Source organism: Muscardinus avellanarius, assembly GCF_963383645.1.
Source record: "Muscardinus avellanarius genome assembly, chromosome: 9".
Lineage (NCBI taxonomy): Eukaryota > Metazoa > Chordata > Mammalia > Rodentia > Gliridae > Muscardinus > Muscardinus avellanarius.
The window spans coordinates 52,062,441-52,077,833 of NC_137795.1; positions in this window are offsets into that span (position 1 = coordinate 52,062,441).

A 15,393-nucleotide genomic window follows, 5' to 3' on the forward strand; every position below is an offset into this window, starting at 1 on the left:
TATGCCGCAGAACTGAGCTCCATTTTCTGCTGATATTTATTTTTTGTGTGTGTGGTACTGGAGGTGGAACTCAGGGGTTTTTCTACCTCTGGACTATACTCCCAGACCTATTTTTATACTTTATTTGGTAACAGGGTCTCGCTAAGTTGCTGAGATTCTCACTAAATTGCTGAGGCTGTCTTTGAACCTGTGAGAGCCTCCTATCTCAGCACTGGGATTACAAGCATGTGCCACCATGCCCAGCTCCTGCTGATATTTCTTAATCTTCAAGTTAATCTTTTTCTGAGAATAAAAGCACTACCTAGAGTATCAAATCCAAGGGAATGGATACAAAATTGAGAAGGTACCATATCTAGATTTGATATATGTTTGGCAAAAAATGCCCTAGACAAAAAATAAGAATAGGCAAACAGGTACAAAAATAGTATGAAAAGAATCCTGCAAGCAAAAGAGCTCTAGGTTTAAAGGGGATGATGTACACTTTCTGCAAGCCAAACTGGGCCTTTCCTGCCTCCTTGAATTCATCGAAGAAAATAAAGAATACCATCCATTCACAATGTGGAACCAGCCTAAGTGTTTACTAACAAATGAATAAATCACAAAACCATGGTGTATATACACACATGAAATTTTACTCATCCATAAAGAAGAACAAATTATGTCATTAGAAGGAAAATGGATAGAATTTATGACTATTATGCTAAGTGAGGTTAGCCAGTCTCAAAAATCCAATCATTATATGTTTTCTCATATATGGAAGCTAGATAGAAATCCAGAAGAAAAAGATAAACTCAGATGGAGGGACAGAGATGCCAATGGAGTGACCGAGGAGACTAAGGGGAGGGAGGAGGGGGGATGGAGATGTAAAGAAAGTAAAAGTTGAAAAAATGCTATGCATATATATTAAATTGTCAATGCCAATCACAAAGACACACACGGGAAAGGGGAGGGAGGGAGTGGGATCCACAGGTTTATGCTCCTCGTGTTGTATGATGTGGACGCCTATCAGTCTATACTTTACTATGATGTGAAATTATAATGCACCAATAAAAGTATAAGAAGTAGGACTTCTGGGAAGACGACAACCAAGAAAAGCAGCATTTATGAGTCCTGCTAACACTCGATCTCTATTGCCACAAAATCAGTGCTTTCATAGCCAGAAAACACTATCAGCAGAGCAATAAAAGATGTAAACACAGGGACAGAGAAAAAGAAGACTAGAAGAACAACCAGAGACCAGAAAAGAAACCAGCCCACATTGCAAAGCTCTACCGGTGCCATCATGCCTCACAGCATGGCTCACAGCTCATGCCTCACAGCTCCAGAGAGAAAAGGTAAACAAGAAGCTGAAGTGAGCAGCTGTAGATCATTTGGGTGTAATTCAGCAGTTCTTTCAGTGCAAAGAATGTTTAAAGCTCCAATTGGCCAAGCTCATCATGCCTTCCCAGGGACTCAGAACGGAGCTCAAAACTAGAAAAGAAATAAGCCAGCCTCACGGCTGAGAGCATGGCAGTAGCACCATATTGCCAGCAGGGGCAGCGAGTTCACTACATCTGCGAAGGCTCCAGATCAGTGTGCACAATAACTGTAAGTGAAATTGAGGCCCCTAGAGGAGAAATCCCAGCACTGCACCCCCAGGGACTACTCCCAGCCCTATTTTTCATTTATTATTTTAAAACAGGGTCTCAATAAGGTGTGGAGGGCCTCACTAAGTAGCTGAGGCTGGCTGAGAACCTGCTATCCTCTTGTCTCAGCCTCTCAGTACTGGGATTACAAGCATGGGCCACCATGCCCGGCAAGAAACAAACATTAATAAACAATACTATTTAAATTGTTAAATATTCATTTCTGCTAATCTAGTTATCTATAGCTATGAGAACTGCTAAATCTAATGAAGAACTATGTAAAAGAATAATTTTAGCAGTATTTCAATAAGTTATATCTTACTGAATTCATCTGGTAGAATAGTATGTGAATATTCAGTTGATGATAAAATGCTGTTGTAGTAACAGGGAGTGATGGACAATAAGAGTTTATAAAAGTTATTTGCACTAAAGTATGTTTTATTGTTATGTTCTTCCAAAATTCATATGTTAAAACCCTAGCTCTCAAAGTGATAGTATTTGGAGCTGGGACCTTTGAGAAATACTTAAGTTTAGATGAATCCCTTAAGAGGGATGAATATCCTTATAAAAAGAGACATCAGGGAGCCTACCCCCTCCTTCTCCTTTTATACAGAGTAAAACTATGTGAACACACGGTTAGATTGTAGCCACCTGCAAGTCAAGAAAGGAGCCTCAGAATAAAACTTCTCTTGTTGGCACCTTGATCTTAGACTTCATAGTCTGAGAACTGGAAGAAACAAATCTCTGAAAGCCCAAGCTAAGGTACTTAATTTTGATAAATATTCAAATGTGAATGTATTGAATAAATATTCAAATGTAAATGGAAGAAAAGAAATATGAACAATCAGTGGCTAGAATTTAAGAATTTAGGACTCTTCGCTTGTTACACTACAAATTTTATATTTTAATATTTTCTTTTTTTTTTTTTGGTGGTACTGGGGATCCTGGAAGCTCTTCTACCTCCGGGCTACACTCCCAGACCTATTTTTTACATTTTCATTTTGGAAATAGGGTCTCCTAAACCAGCGCGCGCGGCTGGCTTCGAACCTGCGCAATCCTCCTGTCTCTGCCTCCCAAGCGCGGGGATTACAAGCGTGCGCCACCACGCCCGGCTTATATTTTAATATTTTCTAATGTACATGTTTTATCCTGATTTAAGAAGAAAAAAAAAGCTATTTTTAGAAAAGAAAATAAAAATTAAAATTTTAGAATAAATGCTTTGAGTTTAATGTCAAAAAGGCTAATATTATTCTTGACCATTTTTCTTAAAAAACAAATATCCCTATGCCCTTTTTTTGTAAATTATATATAACAATATTTGCCCTAACTAAAGATAAGAAATTTTGAGGGGGAAAATAAGAGAAAACATCGGAAATCTTTTAGAAACTTTAAAAGTAATTTTTATATGCTCAGTATGTTGCGAATAAGTTAGTCATTAAAGATAAAGAACATATTTTTGAATAAGGATGGGAACAAAATCTTTAGACATGAGAACTTTAAAAATTAGCTAGTGATACACAAAGATACCTTTTGAAATTCTGTTCAGCTACATGAAAGAGTGAAAATTGAAAGTGTTAACATTGCCAACCGTGTCTGGGAACAAAAAATACTTTCCTATTATTTTAGAATGTCAGATATTTCCGATGATATGGTTCTTATCATCTTTTTAAAAGCATTATTCAGGTATTCTTTCTCTGCTAAGCTTATCTGTACAATTTCTCTTCATTTAAGTTTTTGAATGTATATTACAGAAAATCAAGATAATTAGCATCTTTAGTTCTGATCAGACCACATTAATCAAGACCTGTGACTCTGTTGCTTTCAATAGTTCAATAAGACCTATTGACAGAAAACAATACTCTGAATTTTCCAGTGAAAAAGAATTTATGCTATCAAAAAAATTCAAACCTCTTGGCTCTCTTGATTGATGCTGACTTTAGCAATGTCTGCAGTAAGATTTTATAAACATGTTAAATTTGATGTTGAGCAGCTTTGCTGTGTGTTTGACAGATCATTCACTTCAAAACACGTAGTCATATTTTCCTGTCACCTTCATATCTCTTTTTTGTGGGAATAAAAAGCTTGGTGAAACAAAAGGTCATATATGGTAGTAAATAAAAAATAACTGACTTTGCTTTCTTGGAAGACAAGATTTCCATAGGATAACTGGCACCCACCACTAAAAATAAGTTTGTCCTTGGGGGTCATCACTTCAACAAATAGATCACCTTGCTAGATGCCGTATGGATACTCTGCTGCATGTATATGGTTCCAGACATCCACACCTTCATATTCTCCATTTGCAAAATAGAAGGAGGGGAAATTTCCAATCAAAACGACTCAAAGTAAAAAGTTCTAAGTCATCAATACAGATTAAAAGAAGTGTGCTCTTTTTTCACATTAAGTATAATATAAATCTGTTGTCTTATGAAATTTTTAGTATGTTCTCTACTACCAAAAAAGTAAATAAAGATAGAAATTTTTATATAGTTCATCTAGGTCAGAGACTGCTGTCAGATTAAATAGGCAAAAATAGATTTTTACATAAAATAAAGAAAGCTATGGAAATCATAAATTTCAATACTTACAAATGGAAATGGGTCAATTAAGAGAAGTTACATTTTTTTTTGTTTTTTGTTTTTTGTTTTTTTGCACTACTGGGGATGGAACACAGGGGCATTCTACCTCTGAGCTACATCCCCAGCCCTATTTTTTATTCTTTATTTTGAAACAGGGTCTCACTGAGTTGCAAAGGGCCTAAGTAGTAGCTGAGGCTGGCAGCGAACTGTGATCCTCCTGTTTCAGCCTCCTGAGTGCTGGGACTACAAGTGTGTACCATCACACCCAGCTTGAGAAATTACACTTTCAAAATGAAACAGCTTTGTCAGGCGTGATGGCCCACACTTGTAATCCCTGGGCTTGGGAGGCAGAGACAGGAGAATCATGCAGGTTCGAAGCCAGCCACGCTGGCTTAAGAGACCCTGTTTCCAAATAAAAATGTATAAAAATAGGTCTGGGAGTGTATCCCAGAGGTAGAAGGGTTTCCAGGAACCCCAGTACCAACAAAAAAGAAAAAAAAAAGAAACAGCTTTAAGGAAAAGCAATTTTAATATATTAATTTGGATGCTAATTCATTTATTTATTATGATAATTTTATTGATATAAAATTTACAAGATATGTAACTCAGTCACTTAAAGTATATAAATTATGTATTTTTTCATATATATTTTCTTGTCAATCATCATAATCTAATTTTAGTCTGTTTTCTTCCCCCTCCAAAACAAATCCTGCACTAATTAACAGTCAAGCAGTGTTGTTATTATCCACTCCCACCCTACAGACCTCAAGTAATAATATACATTGTATCATCTTAGATTTTCCTATTCTGAATTTTTCACATAGAATCATGCCATATAAAAATTTTGTGATAAGCTTCTTCACTTAGCATAATGCTTTCAAGTTTCATCCATGTTATTCATCCCAATGATTATTTTTATTGTTAAATAATATTCCATTGTGCATATATAATATCTATACACTCATCTGTTGACGTGCATTTGCATGATTTCTCCTTTTTGGATATTATAAATATGCTGCTATGAACATTTTGTTCAAGTTTTTAGGTGGACACATGTTTTTTCTTCCCTAAGGTATATAAATAGAAGTAAAATTTCTGGGCCATATGCTGATTCTATATTTAATTCTTGTGGGACTTCCAAACTGCTTTTCACCCTGGCTAAACCATTCAGCTTTCCTACTAGCAGGATAAGGGGGTTCTATTTTCTCTATTTCCTCTATAATACTTGTTGCTGTCTGATTTAAATAATAGGGAATGGAGTAAAGTGCTTTCTCTGGAGGTTTTGGGTTTTATTTTTGTAATGATTGATTATGTTGAACATTTTTAAATGTACTTAACTCTTTGTATATCTTTGCAGAAATATCTTTCCAAATCTTTTACCCTTTTTAAATTGTGCTGCCATTTTGTTACTGTGTTTTAGGTGTTCTTTGTATATTCAGCTTAGTAGTCCCTTATCAGATAAGTTGTTTGTAAATCTTTTCTTTCATTCTGCAAGTTGTCTTTTGACTTTTTGATAGACTGTCTTAATGTTATCCTTTGAAAGACAAGCTTTTAAAGTTTTGACGTGGTCCAATTTATCTATCTTTGGTTGTTACTTTTCCGTTGAAAATCATTTCATTTAAGAAATCATTGCTTAACCCAGAATTACTTCTGTGTTTTCTTCCAAGGGTTCAATGGTGTCATACTGGGTCGATAGTTCATTTTGGGTTAAGTTTTACATACCAAATTAACTCAGAGATACAACTTTACTCTTTTGCATATAGATATTTGTCATCTCATCATTTTGAGAAATTAGAAATGTAAAAGTTTAGCTGGACATGGTGGCTCACGCTTGTAATCCCAGCGCTTGGGAGGCTGAGACAGGAGGATCCCACAGGTTCAAAGCTGGCCTCAGCTAGTGAGGCCCTCAGCAACTTAGTGAGACCCTGTTTCCAAATAAAGTATAAAATAGCTCTGGGAATATAGCCTGGAGGTAGAAAAGCCTCTGGGTTCCACCCTCAGTACCACCCCCAAAAAAGAAACGTAAAAATTTGTATCAATACTCTACCTAATTTTTTATTCTTAAAACTCACCTGACCATGCTTATTCTTTAATTTTTTTATTATATTTTCCTTTTTTACTGAGATTTTATCATTCAAAGATAAAAAATATTATTTGGTAAATTTAAAATTACATTTTTTTTCTCCTTAGTAAGGAATGTATGCAAATATTGGGAAGATAGTGTCATAAAATGTCCATGTCAAGACAATAAATATGTTTATCTTCATATAGTTCTATGGTAGGCAACCACGTATGATGCCAAACAAACATAAGAACAAATATCATTATTTGCTATTTATATGGTTGAGAACAAAGTCACTAATAATCCTATATTTGTCATTGAATGCATTGCTTTTCTTGATAATATGCATATATGATGCACTTTCTCAGTGTCAGGCCTAATTCAGCATTTAAGTTATAGAAAATCAACTTGTATTTATGTAGGCAAAGATTGTATGCATTGACTAACATCAGTGAAAGGTCCGTGGGTACATCTTGCCTCAAGTACAACTGAATCCACAGGCACACTAATACCATCGGGCCCGACATTTCTTTTCTCTCACTTCTATTGTCTTGAGTTAAATTCCAAATTTGCAAAGTGGCCACCATCAGCAGTAAGTTACTCTTCAATATTCCCAATTCATTTGATAAGTAAACTTTCTTTTTATTAATATTTTAAATAAAATTTCTGTGCCTGACCATGTCTTGAATTGAGTTCACTGTTTACCTTAGAACAAATTCCTATATTGGGATCTTATCAGATAGGGTGGAGTCACAACTTCACTCTTGGGATCAGGTAAATAAACCACTCTCTCCATAGCTCACAAGATAGTTAATTTCATGTGCCAATTTAGCTAGACTGTGGTACCCAGTTGTTTTATCAAGTACCAGTCTAGATATTCCTGTAAGATACTTTTATTTTATTTATTTATTTTATTTATTTTTTAATAAATTTTTATTGGTTCATTGTAGTCATATATCTCAGTGGGATAAAAAAAACTTGTGGAGATATACACGCACACATCACCCAATCAGCCCTTACTCCATCACTAACCCCTTCCCTCCCCTCCCCTCCTTCCCATGCTTGGTTTCCTGACTGACTTTATATGTTTAACTACATCCTGTGCTTTAAAGAGTTTCCCTCTTCCCCCTCCCATCCCCTCAGATAGGTCACCTTAATTTCTCCTTTATAGGATCCCTTCTTCATCTAGAGTTCCTTCTGTTACGCTTTTCTTCCTAGTTTTCGCACATTAGGAAAAGCATCTGATTTCTTATTTTTTGTGACATTTCCCTCTAATAGCCATAATTTTGTTCTCCTTTATGGCTGGGTAAAATCCCATTGTGTACACATCCCATAGTTTCCTAATCCTGGAGCCAGCGAGCCTGGGCCCAGAGCCTGTTGCACTGTGGGGCTGAGACGGTGCCTGCTCCACAACAAAGGGCCAAAGGGTCCCTGCAACCAAGCATCCAGGAAACACTAGAAGCTGCCGCTGCCTCACCTCATCTCTCAGCAGATTTCCAGATCCAAGTGACCTCTATTTAAATAATTGGTTGTGAGTGGATCATCTTGTCAAAGTTACTCACCTTCTGGCTTTCAGGATTTCAGTAAGTATGAATCAGTGTGAGAACTAAAAGAAGGACTTCCAAGGAAGAAAGAAACTGTAATTGATCAGATGTGGAGAAATAGAAGCTCTAATACATTATTGGTGGGATTTCAAATTAATGCAACTATTTTGGAAAACAGTATGGAAGATCCTCAGAAGGAAAATGAACTTACCATATGATCTAACAATACCACCTCTGGGTAGCTACCAAAAAGAATGAAAACAAAAATACCAAACTAATGCATGAGCAGTCATGTTCATAGCTGCACAATTCACCACTGTCAAACTATGGAACCAGCCAAGATGTCCTTCAACAGATGAGTGTAAGATACTTTTAGATACAACAAATATTTAAATCAATAGACCTTCTAGTCAAGTAGATTGCCATTCAAGCTGTGGATGGGCCTCATCCAATCAGCTGAAGGCTGTAAGAAGAATAGGGTCACCCAAGTAGAAAGAAACTGTTGCTGGATTGGAACGTGGGAATTCTGTATGAGTTTACGACCTTTAGACTGCAACAACTCTCAGGATTTTCAGCTGCCAGCCTGCTTGCTATGTGGGTTTTATACTTGCCAGCCCTCACAATCATATGAACCAACTTCTTGAAATAAATATCTCTGTGCATACATACATCATCTTGCTATGCTCCTCTGGAAGATCCTGTCTAGTACATCACAGAAAGTGAGCTGGGAGAGAGGTTCCATACAAAATCTCAAGGCTTTGATATGAAGAGGGTTGGGATACATGAAAGGTGGTATAAAATCAGTGTCTCTCCTACTGGAAGTTTACTACTATTTCAGTCTAATATTAATTTTTCTCAGAAAGTTTCATTTACCATATTACTTTCTTAGATAACACATGAATGGAATATCACAAGTATTTTTTAAAACACAGATTATTATTGTTTTTGACCCATGTTGATATTCACACTATCTCCTGGTCCAGGGTCCTCTGGCTGGGAGTCCTATGCAGTGGAGGGGACAAAGTAGTACTAATGCTCAAAAATACCTTTTAAAATGCGGAGAAGAAACTTGATAGGTGTATTATGCTCTTTTCTTCTGGCTTATGAAGACATTACTATCTGTTTATTATTTTTCTTCTTGGAAATTTGGAAAGAAATGAAACCAGACATTATATATAATAAGACCAATATGTTTCAGTATACAGAATTACTATATTTTCCATGTATTAAAGATATGAGCACTTTATACAGATTATTCAGAGCAGGTAGTAGGGGGCAATAGTAAAAAATATTTAAAATTTCCAAGAAAAGTAGCTCTAAAGGACATTTAAACACTTCCTTAATGCAAATATCAAAACATTTTAAATTTATTTATATTGGCACAGCTTTTCAAAAAATAACAGGATTTGAATTCATTAGATGTTGTAATGTTTATTCTCTAAAAAAATTTTTGGAAGCTGGCAGTTCACATAGACATGAACACACGTGCACATTTGATTGGAATGCAATGAAATCCTAGTGAGTGCTAGGTAGAGCTGTACAAAATCCTTTAGAAAAAAATCAAGGGATATGGAAGTAAGATAGGAATGAGAAGGCATACAATATAAACCTATGTAACTACCAATACATTTTACTTAATTTTTAGTATGGGTAGAAGTTGTGTTTGCTGCTTAGGACAGAAAAATATGAGACACATTGGTGTTTCTCACTGGGCTAAACAAAAAAAGGAATATATAACAATTTCAACCTCTGAGATCAGGGGGAGGGATGAGGAAAACTTATTTGGCCTGGCTTTGCTACCCACAATTCTCTTATCTCTGTTCTTATATTGGTAATGGTTTTGGGCCTTTTATCCAAAGAATATAATTTTTATTAATTTTTTTGTGGTACTGTGGATAGAACCCAGGGGCATTCTCCCTACAAGGGACACCCCGAGCCCTATTTTTTACTTTTTATTTTGAAACAGGGTCTCACTGAGTTGCAAAGGTCCTCAGTAAGTAGCTGAGGCTGGCCACGAATTGCAGTCCTTCTGTCTCAGTCTCCCAAATGCTGGGATTACAAGTATGTGCTTGGCTAGAATATAATTTTTAGAAGAAAAAGGAGAAGCAGAACCTGATAATTCCTGCCTCTATCATTCTAAATTAGAGTCTTAGACAATGCCTGAATTTGAAGTTAAAAACAAACCCTCAAACAAAAGTTGCTATCCAATAAAAGAGGGGAGAAATGGGTTATTATGAGAAAAGGCCTCAATTTTCTTAATAAGTACAGAAGTATACATCATGTGTAGAAAACTTAAACAGCAAACAAAATTACTGCTACAGTAACTCAGAGGAAATATTTACCAGGGCTGAAATTAATGGGAAGAATTAATAGAAGACATAGGACTTGTACAAGACTATTATGGTAAATAATTAAGAAAGAAAAAGAAAAAACATAGAGATTATTTCTGGCACAAAAAAAAACATAGCATGATCAGAGAGACAACATTGCAAAGAGATTGCTTATACTGAATACTAAGTGCAGCGAGTCTGATAGAGCCCTGGTACAAAAAGTCTTATGTACTAGCCACAGAAATTTGCATTTATCCTATGGACAACAAATTATACAATTGCAAAGAAATCTCAACTAAAGCACATAAAATCTCAATTCTGGGTTGTTTCTGACCAGTTTTCCAAACTCTGGTAAACCACATAAACTCTCTAGATCTCAGTTTCCTCATTAATAAAATGAGAAGGTTGGAATACATGATTGCTAACTTACCATCTTCACTACATTTCCTTTTGACTCTATGAAACTGAAATGCCACCAATGTGAAAGTCGTAAGGCCAGCAATGGGTATAGAAGGCATTGAATTAGAACACTGGGACTTGTGGCAGTGTTTGAATTCCTTTGAATAGAGAGGACCTGGATCACAGGGGTTCAAAATGAAGGTAATTATTACCTGAGAATCACATGATAAGAACCCTAACTAGAACTGTTACTATAGGAATGGAAAATAAAAATGGTTTTCTTTTAAATAAAATCATATTTAGGGAAGATTTGAGACATTTGAAACACTGGGATAACATTAAACTAAAAATTTTCTGCTCATCAAAGGACATCATCAAGAGTCTAAAGAGAAAGCTATAGAATATATACAATATACAAAGAACTTAAGCAACTTTACATTTGAAAAACAAATAAACTAATCAAGAAGTGGGCAACTGAATTGAATAGACACATTATAAAAGAAGAGATATAAATGACCAATAGATACATGAAAAAATGTTCAACATCATTAGCCATCAAGGAGATGCAAATCAAAACTACACTGACATTTCATCTATCCCAAATCAGAATGGCAATTATAAAGAAATCAATTTACAATAAATGTTGGTGAGCATGTGGGGAAACAGGAACTCTTCTGTACTGTTGGTGAGATAGTAAACTAGTTCAGCCACTGGAGATCAATGTGGAAATTCCTTAGAAAACTGGGAATGGATTCACCATATGATTCAGCTATACAACTGCTGGGTATCTTTCCAAAGGTGTTGAAACCAGAGAACTACAGAAATATAAGCATACCCATATTCATAGCAGCACAATTCACAATAGCCAAGCTATAGAATATTGAGCTCTCTAAATGGAGATGACCCTCAGGCCTCAGGCCATTCTAGAATGTAGCTGGGAAACATAGATTTGAGATGCATTCAGTGAGGGGCAAAGAGTGACAAGATTGAAAGGAAGATAAAGTCAGGAAAAGCACAGAGCAAAGCAAAGAGGAAAAGCACTGGTTCAAGGGTATGTCCATATTTAAATGGTCAATGTGAAAGTGAAATTTAAGAATGGACGGAATCAGAACGTTGTTCTAAAACTGAAGAAGCCCACATCAAAGCTGCAAATAGTTCATGGAGAACAAGAATAGAGACTTAGATACCAAACGTGGCAAGAGGAGATCCAACACTGATGACCTTGGAGGGAATGGTTCCTTGTGGTGTAGTTAGAAAAGCATTTCTGTATCACAAAGGAAGGAGACAGAGAGGTGCAGACACAGACTAAAATGGAGAAATTTTGATTGTAAAAAAAAATCTAATAAAACTATACCTCAAAATAGGAAGAAATATGTATGTGTTCCCAGAGAGAAAAGAAGAAAGGAATTTTAAAGAAGAAATCATTAAGAAAAGTGAGTCAGGCATGGTGGTGGTACATGCTTGTAATCCCAGTACTTGGAAGCTGAGACAGGAGGATCACAGATTTGAAGCCAGCCTCAGATACTTAGTGGCACCCTCCACAACATAGTGAGACCATTTCAAAATAAAGAATAAAAAATTGGGCTGGGGGCCAGGTGTGGAGGCACACACTTGTAATCTTAGCATTTGGGAGGCTGAGACCAAAGGATCATGGTTCACAGACAGCCTCAGCTACTTAGTGAGGCCCTCCTCAACTCAGTGAGACCCTGTCTCAAAATAAAGAATAAAAAATTGGGCAAGAGTTGCCTCTGAGTTACATCCCCAGACCCGCCAAAAAAAAAAAAAAAAAAAAAAAAAATCAGGCTGGGGTTGTATCTCAGAGGTAGAATGCCCCTGAGTTCAATCTCAGTACTGTGAAAAAAAGAAAGAGAAAGAGAGAGAGAGAAAGAAAGAAGAAAGAAAAGAAGGAAAGGAAGAAAGAGAAAAGAAAGAGAAGGAAGGAAGGAAGGAAGGAAGGAAGGAAGGAAGGAAGGAAGAAGGAAGATGGGAAGGAAGGAAGGAGGGAAGGAAGGAAGGAGACATTTGGTGTGATTGCAATAGAAGGTGATGAGCTCAAGAACAGGGTGGGACGTTTACAGAAGAATATGCCTTTTCTCATTGATATATATTAAGGGAAGGAGGGGAGTTGCTTTTGAAGGAACTTTGATTTGGGGTAACAGAAAATATTAAATAGCTCTCTGAAGAAATATTATTACTTTGGCATTTACTGAACATGTATTATATTCTAAGAATTACAGTGAATACTTTCTAGATAGAATGTAATACTCACAATACTATGGAATAAGTAACATAGTTTAGAAATTGAGGAGATGGAGGCCTAACATTTCAGCAAACTACCCAATATCATAGAAAAGCGAAGATGTGATTTAAACCTAAGACTGTATAACTCTAATTTTCACTATTATACTCCTTCTGTTTTGTTGGCTTTAGTCTTTCTCACATATTAGAAGGGGATACTCTTCTGACATTGGAGTGCATGTGGCATATATTTGCAGACTAGATTTATTATCTGTTTTTAATATCTAGAAATATAGTCTAGAGTGAAAGCTTTAGTTAAGTATTTCTAATTCCTAAATCTCTATCTTTAATGGAACTGTGAACACAATGCTATGAAGTGAAGGCTTATTGGGACAAGACAGTACTGGGGATTCACCACCCTATCCTTCTCCAGCAGGGAGCAGCATGCACCACCATATGCATGCAAGCATTAGCTCCACCTGCAAACAATGCAGGACACAGGATGACTGAAGAAGACTATTGTGGAGAGACAGTGAAAGGAACTAAATCTAATAACAAGAAGTGAGAAAGGGCATTATATGAGCACTAGTTTTTAAAAGAGCTATATTACCAGCCAGACACAGTGGTACACACCTCTAATCCCAGTATTTGAGACGTTGAGAGAAGAGGATTGCAGATTTAAGGCCGAAGCATGGTAATTTAAGCAGACCCTGTTTCAAATTTTAAAAAATGGGGGGGAGCATGGGATGTAGCTTAGAGGTATAATGTCTCTGTGTGCAATACTCACTACCTCCCTAAAAAAATAGATTTGTTGTCAATCCTATTTTAGACTCATAAGGGAGCTTCTTAGAAATGGAACTGATTGCTGGGCGTGGTGGCGCACGCTTGTAATCCTCGCATTTGGGAGGCAGAGACAGGAGAATCACGCAAGTTCATAGCCAGGCTCGCTGGCTTAGAAGACCCTGTTTCCAAATAAAAATATAAAAAAATAGGTCTGGGAGTTTAGCCTGGAGGTAGAAGGGTTTCCAGAAACCCTAGTACCACCACCAAAAAAAAAAAAAAAAAAAAGAAACGGAACTGATTATAGACTAATCTCAAGGTCAAATACATTATAATTTACCATCAAACAAACATAATTCTTGAAATTCAAAGAAATAAGAAAAATGTTATATAATTAATGCTTGAAAACGCATGCTTTAAAGAATTCCAGCATTTGAAATTTTAGGATATGAATAAGAAAATATCATTTGCTGTTGTCTATATGAAAGACAACAAGGTATTATTGGAAGATGAAATTGTTTTTTATATTTAGAAGCCCTCTGTGTTATGTCAAATTGTTGTTACGAATATGATATATTCTTGATTTCCTTTGTGTCAATGCTATTACATTAAATACTTCTTAAAATACCCATGATGAATGACAGATAAAGAAACCCTGTGGAGAAGATAATTATACTAGAATTTCCAGTGCCTAAGTAGAGACCAAGAAAATGTAATAGCAGGCTGCATGTTCTTTTGGGCACTATTACCTGAGAGTCCTCCTATTTTGAAGAAACACAATGAATTTACACAAGCTATGAGCTACTTAAAGCAAAATTTTTTGATCCTTTTAAGATCTTTATTTCCCCATAGCTTAATTTCTTTTTATAACTTTTCACCCATTTATAAGGCTTTTCCAATTTCAGGTGTCTTCTTACTATATTTTTAGTCATGAGTTCTCTTTATGTTATTCATTCTGAATGGAATGACATTTTGTATGGTATGTTTGTCTAGGGGCTTCCAATTGACTCATGAATACTGGGATTTTGTTCTCATTAATAGCAATTCCCTGCTTCTCTCAGGTTTTCCATTAGACTCATTAAGAAAATTGCTTTCTTTCCCTTTCCCCCTTTTCAAATTGTAATTTAAATTACACTGTTCCAATAGACAAATCCACATACTTGCTCCCCAAACTGATAATATGGTACATATTCAGTGAATCCACATCTTTGTATAACTTAGTCTAAGACTCCTGCCCCTCAAATTGACCCAAACATTCACATGCATTTCACATCTTCTGTTTCTATATTTTTGTTTCTCCAGATGTTTCATAATTATTTCCATTCTCTCTCTTACAAAACAAAACCTCATAATATTAACAAAGAGTATTCTTCTGCTTGGATCAGCTAGACAAACATATGGCAAATGAAGACCTCTACAAAAATGATCAGACCAGAATCATTCTCTAAATTTAGGAAGACAGAGGATTGGAAAGGGTATGTACTCAATGTACCTGTGACAACTGAGAGAAATATATGTGAAATTTGATTACAAGTAGAGGGAAACATACAGCTCCATGAGCTTTTCTGCAACAAAAAGGAATATAATTAAATTTTGCAGTTTTTAAATAGAAGTATTTTAATCTGATTGAAGTATTTATTTCTATAAAAACATACAATCACAAGTAAATTTGAAGCTATAAAGTATAATTATTAGGGTTTTAATTACCTATAATCAAAATTAAACAGACTGAAAATAAGTTGATTTTAACTTCCATTGCAAGCTTACTATTAATTGCTCTAATAGCCCTAATGACACAATTAATCTCTCAGGTAATTAAAAGGATAATTTCTAATA